Genomic DNA, 20,221 nt, shown 5'->3' on the forward strand with positions numbered 1-20,221 from the left:
GAGACATAGAGAAACCCCGGTACAGGAAGATGAGGCAGGATAACAAGCCTGGGGGTTCTTTGAAAACAGTCAACGTGTCTCAGAATTGGGCCCCTTGACTGCTACTAGCAGAACTCAAAGCCTGCTGTGACCCCAGGCACAGTGACCCCCAACCCAGGGTGGCTTGCTGGCTCATCTGACAGATGAGGATAGGACCTCACCCCCATCCTCCACCTCATCTTCTTGGGATGGGTTTGAGATGTATGTACTGCCATGTATTTGCATAGAGGACCTGTGTACAGCTTCCTGAGACCTTTAAATCTGCCGGGACATCAAATACTGAATGGGGTGCACATGTTGTGGAGATGGACAATCTACTGTGTTTAGGGAACAACAACACGGGGAAATATCTGTGCATGTTCAGTACAGACGCCATCCTTTGCCCTGAATATTTTCAAGTCATGCTGGATGGAGAAACTGCAGGTAAAGGCGGCCACCCAAGGAATGCTACCTCATTGGCTTGCTCTGAGGAGAAAGGGACAGAATGTAGGCAGCGTGTAGGAGCGGCCTGGCTCCTGACAGGGGAGAGGCAGGCATTCTGTTAGGTCTCCTCCGGCTCCCAAAGCTGCTCCAAGCTGGTTCTCTTTCAAAGAGTGTGCCTGGTGGTGGTGGCAGCCTGGGATCTGCAGGCATTTTAGGCTCTGTTTGCTTTTGTGCCAATTAGACCCCTTCCTTCTGGAGAGCCATGGAGGACCTGGGGAGTTCAGGAAGACAGAAATAGCCTTGCTGTCCTGGTCTTGCTATCAGAAAAGTATTCTGCCTCCATGCTGGTACCTGAGTAGCACAGAGGACAAAGAAATTAGCAGATCTGTTTTCACAAATTCAGCCAGACATTCTGTGCCATTATGACTTAATTTAGGCTTTTTTTTTTTTTTTTTTTTTTTTTTTTTTTTTTTTAACACAGCTTTCTGTTTGTTTTGCTTCCAGGCTGTGATACAGACGAGATGAATGGCAATCTGCATTAACCACAGGCTGATCAACCCCCCTGGAATGTTTGCTGAAAAGCAAGGCAGGGGAGGTTGGCCCATGAAGGAGCCCTATCGCCAGCCATCAGCAAAGGCCAGACCTGGTGGAGACTGGGAGGCATGCCTGGCAGCCCAGAGACCTTGTGAGCTTTCTAGGTGCTTCTAGCTCATGGTGAGGCAGGGGAGCCAGTCCCGTGTGTGTGTGTGTGTGTGTGTGTGTGTGTGTGTGTGTGTGTGTGTGTGTGATGTGCACAGTCCCTGGTGGATAGCACCCCTACCACATCTATGACCTTGGCACCAAAGTGAAACTCCTTTGTGGACAAATGACATGAGCTTTAATAAGGAGTTTACCTCATCAAATAGCCTGCTTAGGGCTGTGAGAGGGAGCCCAGATGAATCTCTCTTGAATGGACAAATGCTTTTGTGTAAGTGGAGGTAGGTTAGGTTCTGGAACTGCCCCGGGCCTCCCCATTTCCCCTCTCTTGTTGCCCCCTTCTCTGGTTTCTTTGTGCTGCTGCAGGTGGACTCCATGGTCTTTTTACCTGTTAGGCAAGTGCCCCACCACCAAGCTACATCCCAGCCTCTGGTGGAATTTTCTTAAGTCAGAAAGTCCAGGAAATACTTCAGATAGACAACAGAACCTAATATTTGTCCATATTGACAATCCCCAACCCACCAACCAACCAACAAACTAACCAACCTGCTGAATCATTCACCCACCCACCCACCAACCAACCAACCAACCATCCATCTGAATCACAAACCAACCAAACAGCTGAATCACAAAACAAGTACCAGCTGAACCACAAACAAACCACCCAACCAACTGAACTATCAACCAATCAAACAAATAGACAAACAACTAATAGAACAACTAACCAACTAACCAACCAACCAACTAACCAATGGACTGAGTAACCAATCCACCAACTAACCAACTGATTAACTAAACAACCAACAGAATAGCTAACTAACTGCACAACCAATCATCCAATTAACTGAGCTATCAACCAATTAACCAACCAATCCACCAGCCAACTGAATCATTAACCAACCAACCAACCAACCAACCAACCAACCAACCAACCAAACATGCCAGCAACTAGGTAGCCAAACCAACAACCGAGAAGTAAAACCACTACTCTAAATATTTACTGGGTTGAAAAGAAATCCCCTCTTCCTGTGTTTCTGTTCTTCGGTACCCCCTCTCCCCCTAAACTGAGGAGTCCTGTTAATGCTCCTTAGACGCCTCCTTTGCTGGGCCATCCCACCGCCGCTCCAGTCCATCCCTCTAGATATTGCTCTGCCGGGCACCTCTGTCCCTTGCACGGCTGCCCACAAGTTCCTCATCTGTGGCCAGTGGCACAAACATCATGGCTGGAGAGTCACAGGCTGAAGGGCCCAGTCCTAGCCCTGTTTTTTTTTCTGGTCCCCCACTTTTCCAGGTGGAGATCACCTACCTGGGTCCAGCCAGACAGTAAATTCCCTGGGTTCTTTGCCCTGAGTCCTGACATGGCAGTGTATACTTGTAATCCCAGGATTTGGGAGGTGTAGGAAGGAAGATTACCGGTTTAGGGCTATCCTTGACCACATATAGAGTTTGAGGCCAGTCTGACCTCCATGGGATCCCCTCTCAAGAAAACCAAACAAGGCCACACCTGCCGGTCACACCTGCAGGTCACTGTGTATCAGTGGCGGAAAGTCAGGGGAAGCAAAGTCAAGCGTGCTTGGGTTGGGGGGGGAGTCATCCTGGGGAGGATGACTGCGCAGTCCTAGACTGGCTGCCTTTGTTTTTTAGCAGCCAGAACCTCCTGGTCACTTGTCTTCTGATGTTCTTTAATTAGTCCTCACACTTGCCACTACAGCTCGTGATCCCTAGGAAGAATCCCAGACACTGCCTGGACCCACTGTAGTTCCTAGAAGGCACTGCTCAGGCTCAGCTGCCCCCCTCCCTCCCTCCGTCCCTCCCACGGGACCTGGGCTGCAGAGGGGCTTCACTGGCTGCACACTGACCTTGCCTTCCCCCACGGTCCCGGTGCTAAATAAGTATATTATTTACAAAATATCGCTATCGCCTAGAAAATATCTCCCCAGGAAGAATTAAACAGTGACACATTAAAACCTTTTAAAATGCAGGCATGCATCAGCTGGCCACACAGACCCAGTGGACAAACCAGTTAATGGGGCTCCCAGGCAATGCTGGCTCTGTTCAAAGACAGGGGCCGTATGTTGGAGCCTCTTCAAGAGTCCTGGTGCTGGGGCGGCCTGCTGGGTTTCTGTTGGAGGGAGGGACGCTGCCCAAGGTGGTGAGGGTGTTTGGAAAGCAAGAGACTGGCTGGGAAAGGAGTTCACCCAGCAGTGTTGGCCGCGCGGGAAGAGGACCCGATGTCAACCCCCAGAAGCCACGTTTGGGAAACAAGACAGCCAGGCATGGCGATGTGCGTTTGTAATCTCAGTGTCTGGGAAGGCAGAGACAGACAGATTTCTGGGGCTCTCTGGCCAGTCAGTCAGCTTCGCCTACATGGTGAGCTCCAGGCCAGTGAGAGATGATGTCGAAAGAAAGGAAGGAAGAAGGAAGGAAGGGAGGGAGGGAGGGAGGGAGGGAGGGAGAGAGAGAGAGAAAGAGAGAAAGAAAGAAGGAAGGAAGGAAGGAAGGAAGGAAGGAAGGAAGGAAGGAAGGAAGGAAGGAAGAAAAAAAAAAGGCCAGGTGTGGTGGTGCATGATTTAATTCTAGCACATTTGAAGGAGAGGAAGGCAGATCTCTGTGAGTTTAAGGTCAGCCATTCTGGTCTACATTGCAAGTTCCAGGTCAGATAGGGTGAAAAGAAGAGGAAGAGGAAGAGGAGGAGGGTAGGAAGGGGTGGGGAGTTGACACCTGGAGAAGAAAACTCTAGATTGAAAAGAAAATTCTGGACACCCCCCCACACACACACCCCTTCCCCTAAACACACACACACAAACCAAAAACCCAAAACCAAAACAAGACAGAAAAAGTCCAGAGCAGCAGGCTTGAAACACATTGAAAATGACCACTGGAGTCTGTACAACCTTTGACCCCCCCAGTCCCACCCAACCCTGGGAAGTCAGCTGCTGCCACACTCTGACAGACTGGGAGGCAGAGGTGCGTGTGCAGCATGGCGTCCTGGGAGCTGGACAGGGTAGGGGATGACCCAGCCTGAGCCCTGACACCCCTCACCTCCCCGGGACTCTGTACAGCTCTTTCCCCAGCTCACGCGCCTTGCCTGGGTTTTGAGGAAAAATTGCAGCCTCAGGATAGCATTCTGTACTAAAGAAGGTTTTGAAGAAGCAATTGGAGAGCATCAGTCTTTGCCACTTCCTGTAGGTAGAGTTCAGAAGGAGGTCAGCAACAGGCCTGCAAACACACCCTCCAGACCCCTCTCCTCCAGTGAATAGCTCTGCCTGCTAGGCTAACCTGCCGCAGGCTGGGAGCCTGGTGATAAAGCAGACAGAGGCCATATCCTCTTAGGCTCCTGGTGCGAATCTAAGAACGCACAGGAGAGGGCACGGTGCACAGGGCGTGTGTGGAAGGAAGCAGAGGAGCAAGGAACATTTTGGCCCACGATTTAGGGCTGTCTTTATAGCAAGGGGAACATTTGGGCTGGGCCTTGAGGGGTATATATAAGTTCATTGTAACATTCCAGAAAGCTGAGAAGAGCAGGAGGCACCAGGTATGGGAATCAGGCTAGGGTGAGGAACCTGCAGGCCCTCGACTGAGTGCGGCATGGAGGCAGAAAAAGCTGGTAAGCTCAGCAGAGGCCGGGATTCAAGGAAACGGGAGGGCTGAATTAAGGAGTCTGGCCTGTTACTTGGGAGTGCTGGAGCAGGGGAGTGGCCTGTTTCAGAGCATGATCTTGAGAGGGCACCTTGGCCGCCATGTGTGGCAGTAGATGAAGAGAGCAGAGCTGGACATGCTGGCACACAAAGGCCCAACTGGGGCTAGCCTTGGCCAGGGGCGTGTGATAACCCAACGCCGTGCTGGGGACCGGGGACTGGAAGGCACCTGGTTACACTCTTGAAGGACACTGTTATCTGCTGTACTACTGGTGACTTCCACCCAGAGCTACCAGCTCAGTCCTCAGCAACCAAGAGGGGACATGGACCCTCCCTAACGCTCAGTCCCTCACATCCCAGGACAGAAAAATGGCCACTGCTCAGCTGAGGGGTGCCATGGCAGTAGGCAGATATATCACCTTGGTCCTCAGATCATGCCCAGGTCAGTGTCCTAAGCCCGAGTGACAACCCATTTCCTACAGCTGTGCCACACCCTGGGAGGCTGGCAGGCCAGGGCTGCTGGACGAGATCAAGGCAGAGAGGGGCTAGCCCAGGCTCCCTGGATGAAGACAGGGTAGTTCCTACACTCCCAGGCTGGGCTTCCAGGCTGTTGCTCAGGAAGGGTCAGGAAAGAGTACACCATGCCACGTGATCTGCACCTGGGCTCTTGCTTTATTTCCATTTTGCAGATAAGGAAACTGAGGTCCTACATAAGTGGATGTGTGGGGCACTTCAATGCTGCACTGTGCTGCTCCTCAAGTCTGAGAATAGACTTGGATCAAGGCCGCAGCAGGACCCGCTTTGCCAAGAAGGACAGATGAAGACACAGGCCCCTGGAGAGGGCCGTGTTTCTCTCCTGAACAGGGCAAATGGCTTGCAAAACTCCTTGGTCTGAAGAGGGGCTTTTGCAATAGGGCTATTGAGACAAGGCATGGAGACCACAATGCTCTGGGACTCGTTCTTTTAAAAAAAATAATTTTTTTTTCCTTTTTTGACAAATAATTCAGAGACCCAGCCAGACTCCAGGCAGCCAGGGGAAGCTGCCCTTCCCCCCCCAGCAGCACCTACTTCCTCCTGGCTCAGGAGAGAGGCCCAGGCCTGCACCCTGAGCTGGCCCAGGTACCCCAGTTGTTTTATGGATGGGTCTGTCATGAGTCAATATGATGACGTTTCCTGTAAGAACATTATTTCCCTGCATTGTTTGTGAAGTCTGTGAGATTGAGCACGTACTCCAGATTGTCTCCGCGTGTGCTGGGCCCGGTGGACGGACACTCCAGAGGGCGGAGAGCAGGGGCTGGGGAGGCCAGGCAGGGGTGGTCCCCATTCTTTAGGTGGCAGAGAGAGGATGGTGACTCACAGGCTGGGCCTCATCTCCAGCCCACGGAGAGCTGCTTCTCTGGCTGAAGAGGCGCTTTAATCAGTCATCTCCAGATGTGAAGATCACATCGCCCCCCGGGGCCACGATGGCGGCCCCCACCTAGAGTGTTCCTGCTCAATCTACCTAGAAGGCTGTCCCTTTCAGCCCCTCGTCATTTGTAGCTGAGGAAGTCTGGAGAAGGTGGCATTGTCTGAAAATATTTGTAGAGACGAGAGCAGGGTCTTTGGAGCTAGCCAGTTTTGGGTTCAGATTCTAATTCTGCAAGTCACTTCAGCCTCAGTTGTTCCAGCCATCAAATGGGTCAACAGTTTTCTCCTTGTGGACCCTTGACTGATCAGAAAGCAGGTATGGAGCATGTGCCATGTGTGCCATGGAAACATTTATAGACTTCATCAACTCCTAATTATTCTTTTTTTTTTTTTCCCTCGAGGCAGAGTTTCTCTGCGTAGTACTGGCTGTCCTGGAAATAGCTCTGTAGACCAGGCTGTTCTTGAACAAATAGAGATCCACCTGCCTCTGCCGCCAGAGTGCTGGGACTAAAGGTGTGCACCACCACTGCCCGGTTCCTATTTACTCTTAATCTAAGTTGGAGCTGGGGCTCACGGGTAAGTACTGGTAGTGTGCCTGTCTCAGCCCCATCCCCTTGGAGACCTTTTCATCGGAGCCACAGGGCTCCTAAAGGTTTTAGAACGGAGGAAATGGCCCTGGTGCAGATATGACTGTTGGTATCAGGTCAGTGACTTAGCCAAGAGGTTTAAGGGAGAAAGAAGAAATGCATTCATCCAGTTCTCCTTTTTAAAAATTAATTTTTTTTTCTAGACAGGGTTTCTCTGTGTAGTTTTGGTGCCTTTCCTGGAACTCACTCTGTAGACCAGGCTGGCCTCGAACTCACAGAGATCCACCTGTCTCTGTCTCCTGAGTGCTGGGATTAAAGGCATACCACCACCGCCCGGCGTGCCAGCAATTTTCTTTCTGAGGACCCAACCCAGGGCCTTGTGCTTAGCACTCTACCACTGAGCTAAATTCCCATCCCCAGTTCTCCTTGGCTTCCTAGCCTGTCTACAATTCTGTCTGCCTCCTGCATCTACTGTGACCCCAGGCGTGACTCGTGCTCGGGGCCCTAGCTTACCTGGCTTTGTGAAACCACTGCTCTCGATCTAGACATGCTCATCTTTTGTCGCTGTGGAACTTTCCAGTGGGCAGAAGACACGTTATTTTGATCTGCTCAGCATTTTCTCCTTATCTTGCAAAATCAGAACCCATGTTTGGTTCTGAGGTCCACTCCTCAGCCCTGTCATTAGGAGTGGCCCCCGGAGGACTGTTAGTACAGGCACCCAATGTTTTTTTTTTTTTTTGAGACAGGGTTTCTCTGTGTAGTTTTGGTGCCTGTCCTGCATCTCGCTCTGTAGACCAGGCTGGCCTCGAACTCACAGAGATCCACTTGGTTCTGCCTCCCGAATGCTGGGATTAAAGGCGTGTGCCACCACCTCCCAGCCTGCACCACTGCCGCTGGGCCTGCGCCCGATGATTTTTGACCAATGGAGGGTCTCTGGCCCATCAAGGGCCCTTTCGGAATCCATATCTTAAGGGGATAGTGCAAGACTGCCAAGTGGTTAGGGTCTTGTAATCCTGTGGCAGCTACCCAAAGGGAGGGCTGGGAGTATAGTTCAGTGGAGAGTCCTTGCCTAGTACGCAGGCCCTGAGTTTGAGCCCCTGCACAGTCAAAAAGAAAAGAAAAAGGAAAGAGACAGGCCTCTACTAGACCTGGATGCTCCACTTGATCTGCCACCCAAGGCATGACTTTGGTCTCTCTTCCTGTCACTTCCCAGTGAATGATGCCTTCGACTCAGCTGGCTGCTCTCTGCAAGTCAGGTGTTTGGAGCAACATCCAATGTGCACATACTTGTGGATATCCTCTCGACTTTTCTCAGGGGAGGTATTGAGCCACTCATTCATTCATTCATTCATTCACTCACTCACTCACTCACTCACTCACTCACTCACTCACTGCTTTATATAGTCAACAGCCTATCATTACACACTTGCCTGGGACCACTAGTTCAGTACTGGAAGGAGTGGAGGATTAGTCGTGGACACACCCACCCACTTCCAGACTGTTCCAGGCCTAGCACAGCCCTGCAAAAATTCACAGTGAGGGTTGGAGGGGTGGCCCAGGGCTTAACAGCACTGACTGCTCTTGTGGAGGACCTGAGTTTGGTTCCCAGAAACCACATCTGGCAGCTTATAACTAATTATAACTCCAGCTCCAGGGGATCTGACACCCTCTTCTGGCCTCTGTCTCTCTATGTCTCTCTGCCTGCTTGCCTCTCTCTCTCTCTCTCTCTCTCTCTCTCTCTCTCACACACACACACACACACACACACACACACACACACACACACACAAGAAACCCCAAATCCCAAAAAACCAAAACCCAAATATTTTAGGGCCAGTGCACAGGAGCTCTGGCTTTGGCCAGTCCCTCTTCCAGCAGGGACTTGAGAGCCTCCACCACACTCCCGGGCTGTGAGGGGGTTGGGTAGGCGGCACAGAGGAAGGAAGGGAGACTAAGTGGAGCCCTTACGGTCTATATCCTCAGCACCTGGAAAGGCCAAGAGTGAGGCCATCCACCATCATGCAGCCACTGGGTTTTCGAGGATCCCTGGAGCCCAGGGTCTGAATACTGGTGTTTCATAAAACATTCTTTTTGTTCTTTATGCCTCATTGAAGTGTAATTTACAGACCATAAAACTCCCTCATTGTAAGTGTATGGTCTATTAGAAAACACACAGAATTGCACAACCATCCCGTCTTCGAAGTTCTCTTCATCCCATGGAGCTTCCTCCTGCCTGTTAGCGGTCAACTTTAGCCTGAAACATTCTGGTGTTTAAGAAGTGAAGACAGAGCCCAGTGTGGTGGCGCACACATTTAACCCCAGCACTCAGGAGGCAGAGGCAGGCAGGTCTCTTAAGTTTGAGGCCAGCCTGGTCTACACAGTGAGTTCCACGTCATTCAGGGCTACATAGAGACCTTGTCTTAGAGAGAGAAGGAGAGGGAGAGGGAGAGAGAGAAAGAATGGGCAAGGGTCTGCCCCTCAGTGAGAAAGCATCGGTTCAGTGTGAACAAGACCCCAGGTTGCACCTCCAGCAAATAAAAACACAAGAAAAAATTAAAACTAGTGGTCTGCTTAAGTTTCCCACTTTACAGATGAGAAAACTGAGTCCTGGAGAAGAAAAACGGCCCACCCCTGACAGCAGGGAGCCCACACCATTGCTAACCTCCAACACCACCACAGTCTGACTCCACAGCCACAGATCACTTTGTCTCATGGGAGGCAGAGCTAAGGAGCAGTTAACAGAGTCCAGTCAAGGCCTCCACCATGCATGAGCTGTGTAGCTATGGGCAAGCTGCCTAGTCTCCTTGGGTCTACCTCAGTTTCTCTGAGGGCCAGTGTCATACCCACTGCAGAGGAGAGTGTGTGGATTCCCCAAAGATCAGCCATGTGCAGCTCTGATTAACTGCCCGAGAAGGTTGGCTAATAACTGTCATTTCCCCACAGCTGTGTCCAGATTTGTCCTCAGAAACTTGGAAGTGAAAAAGCAGCAATTAAAGAAACCAAGTCCAGGCCCCAGATGGAAATGTGGGTACAGAGGCAGCTTTCTAAGAATGTGATGCAATGCCCCACCCTGGGGCCTCCTCGCCCTGTTCTGTGGATGGAGCAACCGCCTGGAGCTTGCTTAAGGCGCCGGTGATGGCCGGCTGCTCCCTCTTCCCTGGCCCCAACATTTCCCAAGAGGCCACAACACACGCATCTCCTCAGCAACCTGGGGGCTGCTTCCCCTCCTGTCCAGACAGGAGGGGCATCATGGGGTGGAGGCTACCCTCCCACCCCGCGTCCACTGGCTTGATGAGGCCACACACCCAGAAATAAAGGAAGGAAGGAAGAGACCACGATGCCACCTGCCTTGTGCTGTCTTTGTTACTCTGTCCAAAGCGTATTCACGTGGCTGCCATGACGCCTGACAACCAGAGAATAGAATTCAGTAAAGAGGGTACGAGTGCTTCATCTGGAAGGGGTTCCCCCAAACACCCCCAGGGGGACTAAGGCTCCCCCTGGCACCGGGAGGTCAGTAGTGGGACTGTGTCTGAGGAACACTGCTCCCAGGAAGCTGAGTGACTTACACCCCATGCCGGTTCTAGAGCTCCTCATTCGATGCTCAGCAAACTCCCGACCTGCTTGGAGGAAAGAGGTAGATAGTTGCTAGGTCTTTATCGTAAGCAGAGAAGCCGCCTTCTCGATGCCTTTGGAACTCAGGCCATTGAAAATGTAGCGATAAAGCCACTGTACCCCCAGGAGGGTCCCAGTCTAGGGTCAGGACAAAGTCCGGTGGTAGCTGAGGTTTGCTTTTGCTGAAGATGAGAGTCAAAGTGACATGGGGAATCTGAGGAGGACTCTGGCCTTGGAGGGTAGATGGGGTATGGACAGCTGGGCTAGGATTTGTTTGGCTGGAATTTGGGGGGCAGGAGGTGAGGCAGGAGGCAGCTGAAATAGATGGTGAGGGTCTTGAAGAACAGGACATTTTAACGTTATCGCGGAGGACATAGGAGCCACTGAACGTACTTCAGTGCGGTTGCAACCCAAGGAGTAAGGCGTCTAGGGATGCCTGTCTGACATCAGACATTAGATGGAAGAGGAGGAGATGGTCACAAATCAAGAGCCTCTGTGGGGAAGGTGCCTCTTGGGTTACAGATGACTTGTTAAAGTCCCGCTTTCGTGGGGAGATGCCTGGTTGCCCCATGGTAACATGGGAGAAAGGGCAGAATTCCAGACCAGAGAGTCTTAAGCCTCCATCTCTTACACCCAGGCTCAGGCTGCCCAGCTGCCAGCTGGCTGTCCATACACTGTAGCCATGGAAAAGGAGAACACAGCCTCGCCTGGCCTCCCCATTATCCTGCTGGAGTCAAAGACACCAGGTTCATCCTTGCTGCCCTGGCTCAGCTGGTGCATCCGAGCAGGGTCTTCCACACTGTGCCGGTGCAGGCGGGATGTTGAGTTAGACAGCCACTGCTTGGCTGTGTGGCTTTTGGTGGAGAACTGCTTCTGCTCAGGCAGGGACAAGGCAGGCGCAGATCTGAACCCATGGCATGGTAATGCTCTCTGTTGTAATTTGGTTTCAGTTGCTATAATGGAATACCCAAAGCTGGGTTGCTTAGGAAGAACGGAAGGTTCTGAAGGTTGGAAGATGCAAGATCTAGGGGGCGAACCAGATGAGGGTCTGTGCTATGTCATAACATGTTGGAGAATATCACTTGGAAAGGGAGAGAGGCGAGGGGGTTGGAGGGGTGGGGGGTGGGGAGAGGGAAAGAGGGGGCATAGGAGCAAACTGATCTTTCTAGTAGGTAGTCCCTCCTATAATAACCTCAATACCTCTGTTGTGGTAGAGCCCTCAAGACCCAAATCACTTCTACAGGCCCCTGTTTTGTGATCCATCTCTGCTAATACACGAACATCTACTCACCCCAGACAGGGCATCCGTGACAGACTAAAGCAATGGTTCCATTCAAGTCCATGGCAACCCAACCTGCTCATTGGGTTTATTTACAGAGCACAGGTGAGATGGTCACTTACAGGAGCATAGCTGACCGCTGCCCCCCCCCAAACAGCTGTATCATGGGGAAGTCTCCCCACAGCATAACTGATCACTTCCCTGTAGCTGCATGGATGGAACACCCCTTCAGCCAACCTTCCACTCTAATGTACCCTAACATCTCCCAAGACTAGGGTCTCACTGCCCCCTCCTCCCGTGAGGGGATGACCACAGGCCTGATTTTGAGGGTGGCAAGAGGTCACAGTTGCTCTGATGAGGACGGTAGTGGCTGTGATGCTTAGAGAATAACATTTCACATCAGCCTCACCTCTCCACACCCCTGCCCTGGGATGGAGTTCACAATGCAGGGACCTTTGGGAACACATTCACACCACACGTCTCAGCCCAGTGTAGATAGCAGTGGCTTACAGTCCCCTCTGGGGATCCTAAGATCCTTCATCCTGTATCCTAAGGTCTCAAAAGAGTTGAGCAAGGACGGCAGGAAGGGGGTGACCATGGCTGGTGACTGAGAAGGATGGAGAAGCCATGCCGGCATCTCTTGTTTGGTGCAGGCTGATGCTCTTGCCAGGAGTGTGTGAGCATGCATTCATTTCTGACCTCTGTTTTATTTATAAAACGGTACTAGGGATTGAACCTAGGGCCTCCTGCCTGCTAGGTAGGCTTTCTATCTCTCCTGTATATCCCCTCCTGGGTTTGTGTGTGTGTTTACATGGGTGTGGGTATTTGTCTATGTATGTGCACATGCGAGTAGAGGCCTGAGGCTGATGCTGGCTGTCTTAATCCATCACTTCTCACCTCCGATGGTGAGCAGGATCTCTCGCTGGACTCAGAGCTCACTGCGTCTGCTAGACTGACTAGCCGACTTGCTCTGGGGAGTCTGTGGATGGGGATCACAGGAGGCTGTAACGCCCACTCATCCTCTCCACGGGTTCTGAGGACCTAAACTTGTTCCTTCCACCCCTGCAGCAAGCCCTTTACACCGAGCTGTCTCTCAGCTCCCGCCCCGTCCTTTACATACCTTTAAAATGGTTCGAGACAGGATCTTACTAATTTGCCATTAGGAATTGGAACGCTCCTGTCTTCGGCTCCTGAGTTTGGCCTATGATACCAAACCTGGCAATTTCTGACTTATTCTTATGAATGTAAAAGGCCCAAGAAAATGGGAGACTCCTCCCAAGCAACCCCTCTGCTTGGGAGAGGGCAACAGAGGTGGGCTGCTCTAGGGGAGGCAGCTCAGACATGGATGGCACCGAAAGCCTGGGGTGGAAGGATGGGGTGGGCCTGAAAGCCACTGAGCTGCTGATGGTGATGCAGACCTGGGACAGACACTGGAGCCTGGGGACCCTGGAAAAGACCTGTTCCCCGCTTGGGTGTGACCTACAGTGACCAGTGGGAGCCGTGTCCAAGAGAGACCCTCCTTCAGTTTCCTGACGCCCCACCCCAGACATATGCCTATCTGAGCTAGAAGGAACACACACACACACACACACACACACACGCACACACACACACGCACGCACGCACGCACGCACGCACATTTTTAAAAACAAACTTTTTTTTTTTTGGAGACAGGGTTTCTCTGTGTAGTTTTGGTGCCTGTCCTGGAACTCACAGAGATCAGCCTGGATCTGCCTCCCGAGTGCTAGGATTAAAAGCCTGCGCCACCACCATCCGGCCTAAAGACAAACTCTTAATGTGCTCATTTTTATGCTCAGGGGTTCTCTGATTATATAGGTACGGAACTGACTGAGGAGGAATCCCTTGAGACCAGCCACAGCTGTGTACAGTCGTCCTGGTTGCCTCAGTGTGTATGTACTATGTCTAAAATAAGCAGGAACTTCTTCTTCTTCTTCTTCTTCTTCTTCTTCTTCTTCTTCTTCTTCTTCTTCTTCTTCTTCTTCTTCTTCTTCTTCTTCTTGTTATTATTATTATTATATTATTTTGAGACTGAGTCTGTCTACAGGCAGGCAATGAACTCACAGAAATCTTCCCACTGATCCTCCCCCAGTTCTGGGATCACAGGTGTGTGCCATCATACCCGGCTGAAATCATTCTTAACATGAAAGATTTTAAGACAGGTGTGGTAGCCCACACCTGCAATTCTAATACTTGGGAGATGGAAGCAGGTGGAAATCCGGAGTTCAAGGTCATCCTTGGCTGCGTAGCAAGTTTGAGGCTAGCCTGGTCTACATGAGACCCTGTCTAAAAAATAAAACAGGAAAATCTGAGAATAACAACTACAGCATTTTAAGAGGATGGAGCAGGATTTCAAACAGAATCTTGGTTAAAATTTTGTGTGTGTATTGACTGAGACAGAAAGGGCTAAGTTGGGGGTGTATTTCATGAAGGGTGCTATCTCTGGCCTAGGCTGTGGCCGAGCTCCTCTGTTCATTTCTAGTTCCCCTTTCCTCATTTGAAATGAATAGCTGCAATGGATCCATTTACTCTCTCTTGATTTATTTTTCCCGTAATACGATGAATTGTAGAGAAAAGACACGAACATTTTCTGCAGGAGAAGTGAGGAGCCGCTTCCTCCCGCCCCAGACAATCCAAGCAAGAAGAAGGTCTCAGAACTAAGGAAGGCCTGGAGGGGACAGAATCTTGCTGCAGTCGGTTCCAGCAGCCACCCACATTTGCCAGTGTGGGCATCTGCATCTAATTTGGGGTAGTGGGCTCCTGTCTACCCACAAGGGGTGCAGCTGGAAGGTCTTGGTTCCTGGACAGGGGGGTCTCAGGGACCTGCATCCTACAGGCATTGCATCTCTGCCATGCCAGGCTGTGGATACAGAGATGACTGTGGTTCCCTGGTGGGCAGTATGCAAATGAGCTTCTTCAGAGGGACCTGGGTTGGACTCCTCCTTACATCTCTTCCATGCTGTGCAGCCTTCAGCTTAGTTATGTCACCTCTCTGAGCTGTAGCTCAGCCCTCAGTAAGGATGGTAGAGATGTGATCACTTCTGCAGGGGGCTGTCACCAGCCTCAAATGGGGTCATGCACAGGCAAGCCCTGCCCCTATGGACTGATGGATGACAATAGTTGCCCCATAGAGGCCAGGTCCTGTGTCCTCCTTTGGGTCCCTTACAATAGCCCTACCTGGAGAGACAGACCCCTCAGAAGAGCATTATCCTCACAGTAAGGTAATAAAGATGGCTCTGATTTGTGTCTGTGGATTCTCGGAGGCAAACAGCGCAGCATTCCACTCACCTTGAGAGGAAGGGGTCATCATTCCTGTCTTACAATAAAGGATTTGGAGGGGCAAAGAGGTTGTGGCTTCTGTCCAAGGCCACACAGCTAGAATGTGGCGGAGGGTGTGTGAGGTGATGGTCCGGCTTTCCTTGGCCACAAAACTAGATTCCTTTTTGCCTGATATATCCCAGCACAGGTGGGTCCAGGGTGCTGGGGACACAGACTTGAGAACGTGGTAATGGTAGATAATAAATCAAGGGTGGCTTCTGTGAGGTGGGGACATTTACAGTGGGTTTTGACATATCCAATGGCATGTGCTGGGCTCCGTGTTAGGCAGATACATGGGTTCCGAAGACAGTGACTGATACAGTTTGGATCTGGTATGTCTCCAGAGGTCCTTGTGCTGAGGCTTGTCTCCAGGGCAGAGCTGTTGGGAGATGATGGAGCTTTTTCTTTTATTTTTCATTATGCTATTTTATTTTATTTTAATTGAAAATTCAACAATATATTCCGATCACAGTTTCCTCTCCCCCGTGTCCTCCCAGATCCTTGCTACTCCCCACCCATCCGACTCATGCCTTCTTTCTCTCCCTTTAGAGAATAAACAGGCAAAAAACCCCAAACCAACCAACCAACCAACCAAACAAAAAACAATAAAAAAATGAGACAGCACAAGAAAGAAAACCCATAAAAACACAAAATCGGAAACTGTAATATACAAGCAAAAGAACTGCAGTATAAAAAAAATGCCCAAACAAAGCAAGCAATATGAAAGAAAAAAATCTACAAAAGTACCGTTGAGTTTGTTTTGTGTTGGCTATCCACTTCTGGGCACGGGGCCTGCCCGTAAGTGTGGTTTAAATACCTAGTGCAGGTCTATTGTAGAAAACTGATTTTTTTTTTTTTCCTTTGCAAGCAGTTGTCAATTGGAGATAGTTTCTTGATTAGGGATGGGAGATTGTATCCACTTCCCCATCTCAGTGCTAGATCCCCAGCTGGCTTGAAGCTATGCAGGCCCTGTGCGTGCTGCCACAGGCTCTGTGAGTTCGCGTGTGCGTCAGTCCTCTGCCTGGAGGACAGTTTCCTTGATGTCCTCCGTCCCCTCTGGCTCTTACAATCTCTCTGCTCCTCTTCCGCAGAGCGCCCTGAGCCCTGAGGGGAGGGGTTTTATGAAGATGTCCTATTAGGATTGGGTGCTCCAAAGTCTCTCACTCTCTGTGCATTGTCCAGTTTTGGGTCTCTGGATTTGTTCCCATCTACTACAAGGGCTGAGGGCTGAGTGAGACACTGATCTACGGGATAGCAGCATGTCATCAGGAGTCATTTTATTGCTATGTTCTTTCAGAAAAACAATAGTATTTGGTTTTCCCTTAAATCTACAGCCTATTTATTCTCGGGTTCTTGTCCACATTCGTGGTGTCAGGCACTGGGTTCATCTCCTGGAGTGGCCTTACATCCGAACGGATAGTAGTTGGTTACCCCCACGATGTTTCTGTCATTATTGCTGTACTGTATCCTGCAGGCAGGACACCATTGTAGGTCACAGGGTCGGTAGCTGGGTCAGTGGTTACCTTTCTCCTCTGATGGCACACAGAGTACCTTCCAGTACCAGAAGGGGTGAAGGCTCTGGTTATGCACTGGCTTGACTTCTCCATGTTCAATGAGATATGTTAAGTGTTGTCTTCAGTAAAAGGCTTTACCATTAATTTGTGGAAAGCAATCAATAGCTTGGGCAATATCCTGAGTTGTTTAGGGGTTTCCATGGTCCATGGGGCCCCTTTGGTCAACAACTCATTTAGATGTAACCCATTTCTGGCACTGGAGGTTTTACTTGGTGGAAAAAGATGTTTAGTTGGGATATTGTCTCCCTTGCTATTTGGAAAGTCCATTTAGATTTATTTCATATTCGTATATATTTTAAGACACTTCTTGCCGGGCGTTGGTGGCGCACGCCTTTAATCCCAGCACTCGGGAGGCAGAGCCAGGTGGATCTCTGTGAGTTCGAGGCCAGCCTGGGCTACCAAGTGAGCTCCAGGAAAGGCGCAAAGCTACGCAGAGAAACCCTGTCTCGAAAAACAAAAACAAAAACAAAAACAAAAAAAAAAAAAGACACTTCCACAGTGGGAGGGTTCTATATAACCCCTCATATGGCCCTTCGTGTAGGTTATCCCTCCCCGTACTCTTTCCCCTATTCCCCCCCCCCCTTCCCCTCTCCACTAATCCTCCTGTTCTAGTCTTTCCAGTGTTTTTCTATCACTATGTATTCTAGGGAAATGATGGAACTTTTAAGGGTGGGTTTGGTGGGAGAAAGCAAGGTCATTGGGGATATGCCCATGGAGATTGCGATAGTTGATAATTGTCAACTTGACAGGCTCTAGAGTCACCATAGAGATACACATCTGGGCACATCTGCGAGAAATTATCTAGATTAGGTTAACCGCTCTAAATGTGGGTGGCACCATCTCCTAGGCTGGGGTCCTGGGATGAATAAAATTTTTATTTCATTCATCATTGCTCACTGACTGAAGATGCAGCGTAAGCAGCTGCCTCCCGCTCTGCCAAACTGTGAGTCAAGAGAAAACTCTTTCGTTAAGTTGATTTTCTTAGGTATCTTGCCGTAGCAATAAGTAAAATAACAAACACTTAGGGACAGTGGGCCCTTAACCTATCCTCCCTGCCCTCTTGCTTCCTGGCTCCTATAAGGCAAGCATCACCTGACCCCCACCACTATGTTCTATCTAGTCACAGCTCAAAAGCAATGGGGACAACCAAACATAGGCTACAGCTTCTGAAGCAATGAGCCCCAATGAACCTTTCCTCCTCATAAGTTGATTAACTCAGGCATTTTGTCACAGTGACAGAAAACCCATGGGCACAGTGACTGTACCCGTGAAGGCCATAGACTCATTTGTGACTGTAGGTCTTGAATAGAGCCACTGATCCCTGGTCTCTGAGAACAGCAGACTAAGTTGATTAAAATCACCAATAGGGGCCAGGGAGATTGTCCAGCTGGTATAGAATTTGCTTCACAAGCATGAGGACCTGAGTTCAATCCACAGAACCCACATAAAGGGTACTGAGCACGAAAGACCCTCGGGGCCTGCTGGCCAGCCAGCCTATCCTAACTGGGGCTCTCCAGGCCAGTGAGAGACCATGTGTCAAAGGAGGTGGATGGCCTTCCAGAGGATGGTATCTGAAGTTGTCCTCTGGTCTCTGAATATACCCACACATATATGCACCTGTACACATGTAAAACACCCAACATCAGTACACTAATCAACTGAGTGCATTTATGTGTGAGGTGTGTGTGTGTGTGTGTGTGTGTGTGTGTGTGTGTGTATGTGTGTGTGTGTATTCCAAAATACGTATCTGGGATATACATATGTGTATATAAATATATATATATATATACTGTACATACACAAAGTTTTATTTTGTGGTTTAAAAAAATATTTAAAAGCATCCTTGGGAAGACAAGCATTTGTGGAGCTTCCAACGGGGTCTCCAGGGGCCGGCTGAATTCTCCTGGCAGCCTGCACCCCTGTGGCTCTTGTCCCTCCTCCAGGTATGAGGAAATGACTCATTCAGGTCAAGAGCAGGTCAAGGGACTTGACTGAAGTCACTAGGATGCCGAGTGGATAGGATAGGACATGAGCCTCCTAGGCTTGACTGCTCTACATTTGGCCCCTGGGCCAGGCTGAGAAGCTGGAGGGGCTGTAATAAGGACCTGGGGTGAATGTAAAGAGATGACCCCACTCCACTCACACATCCCATCTCTTTAGGCGAAACTGTGGAGAAGGACTTGAACTCTTATCTCTGTAGTTGGGAACCTGAGGACTTGGCTTGTCATGCTCTGTGTCTGGCCTCAGTTCCTCAGCTGTAAGAGGAAGTGATGACACCTCCTGCATCCTGGGAATGCTGGGAATATGTGAAAGCCTGGGTGCCATCGAATCCTGTAGGTCCACGGTCTTGTCCCGTGGCTGTTACTCCATGGACCAGGCTTACTGTGTCCGTATCCAGGGAGCCCAGCATTGTTTATTGCAGCCTCTGACTGGCAAACCCTTGACCCAAACTGTTGCTCAATGCTGATCTTGATCATATGAGCCTTTGCGCCAGAATTTGGGTCCCCTGAGTCCCCGTGGCCTGATCCTGAGACGCTGGGTTCTGTGCGTGTGGCAATCATTGCTTCACATGGTGGCTGCTCTTCTTGCAATGGGTATAGAGCTAGCCAGGAGCTGGTGTCCATGTGCCCTGTGTCCCAGGCGGGTTGCTCTGCTGAAGAATTGCTAAACACCGCCTGTGACCTTGGCATCATCCAGAGAGCTCAGGGTGGGGCTGGGGATACACACACTTCTTAGGGTCTGAGGTGGGTAGGGATGCAGGACCTGTGACCTCTCTCATTTGGTCCCATTCTTTACTAGGAAGGCCTGAGTTCCAGTCTATGGTGCCCAAGTCTAAGCCCGAGCCTGTGGGCAACATACTTCTCCCTTGTCCACAGGAACAGGATGGAGGGAAGGGTTCACCCTAGGCCCTGCCCAAAGTAGGTGCTGGTCATGTAACAATTTCCCTGATGACCTTGGATCAATTTTTTTTTTCCTCTCTGGAGTTCAGTTTCTTTACCCATGATACCTAATGCTCTCGGGGCAGGGGAGGGGGGCTCTCTAGATCTCAGAGTCTCAGAGCTGGTCCCAAACTGGACAATCTTGGGTGGTGTCAACTACTGGGAGAAAAACAGAGATGTAGAAGAAGCAAAATGTCACTCACACGAGGGCAAGTGACTAAGAGGCCAGCAGCTTCTTCTATATACCCAACTTCCAAGCATTAAGGAGGTTACTCCCTGTGTGGGTCCCTAATGGGGCACAGCTGGGTCCCAACCTGTGATGAATGCAAGGGTCCCTGAGCCACTTCCAGCCACTGGAACCTTTCCCGAGTGCCAGCTTGTCACTCACGTCTCCTGCAATCTCTTGATTAACTTTCACAACGTAATCTAAGCTCTTGGGGAAGGGACTGAGGCGCAGGCATTGCCCTGTGCTGGCTCCCAGGTAGCAGTAACCCAAACCATCTGGTCACCCATACCTGCCAACGCTATTCCACCTTGGAGAGGGGCTGGCCAGTGTGCTAGATGGTTCCACACTGTCCCCTCAGAGTGGGCAGGCTGGGCCCTGGAACCCAGAAGACCTGGAGGGAGTGGTAGACTCCTACTTCCTCCAAGCCTACGCCATAAAGGTTTTGTTTATGGTTTGTTTAGTTTA

This window comes from Peromyscus leucopus, chromosome 3 (assembly GCF_004664715.2).
Source record: "Peromyscus leucopus breed LL Stock chromosome 3, UCI_PerLeu_2.1, whole genome shotgun sequence".
Classification (NCBI taxonomy): Eukaryota; Metazoa; Chordata; class Mammalia; order Rodentia; family Cricetidae; genus Peromyscus; species Peromyscus leucopus.